The sequence below is a fragment of the Salvelinus alpinus genome, chromosome 23 (assembly GCF_045679555.1).
Source record: "Salvelinus alpinus chromosome 23, SLU_Salpinus.1, whole genome shotgun sequence".
NCBI lineage: Eukaryota > Metazoa > Chordata > Actinopteri > Salmoniformes > Salmonidae > Salvelinus > Salvelinus alpinus.
The window spans coordinates 14,972,830-14,974,518 of NC_092108.1; positions in this window are offsets into that span (position 1 = coordinate 14,972,830).

Sequence of the window (1,689 nt, forward strand, 5' to 3'; positions counted from 1 at the left end):
GTGGGGAAGAAAAGTATTTAGTCAGCCACCAATTGTGCAAGTTCTCCCACTTAAAGATGATGAGAGGCCTGCCATTTTCATCATAGGTACACTTCAACTATGACAGACAAAATGAGAAAAGAAAATCCAGAAAATCACATTGTAGGATGTTTAATGAATTTATTTGCAAATTATGGTGGAAAATAAGTATTTGGTCACCTACAAACAAGCAAGATTTCTGGCTCTCACAGACCTGTAACTTCTTTAAGAGGCTCCTCTGTCCTCCACTCGTTACCTGTATTAATGGCACCTGTTTGAACTTGTTATCAGTATAAAAGACACCTGTCCACAACCTCAAACAGTCACTCCAAACTCCACTATGGCCAAGACCAAAGAGCTGTCAAAGGACACCAGAAACAAAATTGTAGACCTGCACCAGGCTGGGATGACTGAATCTGCAATAGGTAAGCAGCTTGGTTTGAAGAAATCAACTGTGGGAGCAATTATAAATACTTTATTTGCCCCACTGTATTTGTATTTATTATGGATCCCCATCAGTTCCTGCAGCAGCTACTCTTGCTGGGGTCCAGCAAAATGAAGGCAGTTATATACATTTCACAATACATGAAGTGTCATGAACATAAACGAACACCCCTACAAGTCATTGTTTAAACAATCTATTTTATATGTGGCAGTGCTGTCCACTCAGTGTGCTGAATTTCCAGCCCCCCCACCACCACCACCACCACCATCCCTCCATAAAAAAACAACGATGGGACAGCACTGGGCTCTAACTCACGACAATCAGACCCAGAGCGAGCTGCTTAGAACACGTCACAATTCTTCAGCAAGCAGGGAGAGTATTTGATGATACTAAATGGAAACACATTTTTTGTTGTATTTTGTTTTATGCTTTCCACAAACCAAAGCTCTAACCGTAACCCTTTGAGTTGTTTCTGTTCAAACCCTGTAACCACACGGAATGAACCCTGTAACAATGCGGAATTAATGGGTCAAAATTTGACGTTCATCCACATTACGTCAAATCCTGATTTGAAACTATGAGATCAAGTTGCAGCTTTGGCCTCAGTTGATCTCCTTGCATAGATTTTCCTTTGCCATTTGATCAACTGCATTGTACTTGTTGCATTGTACCAGTAAAACGGCTCTTCGGCTAGCTTTTGCTACAGCCTATGCCAATGAGCGTTAGCATTTTAGCTAACAACTGCTGCATCCAAAATAGTTATTTTGCAAAGATCACAACCAAATATAATCTTAACGACTGTTCAAGCAAGAATCAAAACATCATTGTAAGTGTATAAGAACCCCAAAAAAGGGATTTTGTTTAGATGTAATAAAAATCTAAATCTAGGCTCTATTGAATGGGAGTAGATGGCGATGGCTTTCTTACTGCAGCCAAGAGAAGTGGCATCTGTATGTTACGTCAGTGTGTTGTCTACTAGAAAGAGGTCTATAGGTTAGACGGTTTTTGATTGAGCTGTTTTTCTTTCTTAGTTTCTTCAGTTTTTAAGCAAGAGTGTAAGTCATATTTCTATCAGGATGAGGTAAGACCCAGATGCAGATCGCGTCGAAGTAACAATATTTATTACAGCAACAGGGGCAAAGGTACTGGCAGGTAGCCTATGGGTCAGGTCATGGAAAAGGTTGGTAATCCAGAGACGGGGCAAAGGTACTGGACGGCAAGCAGGG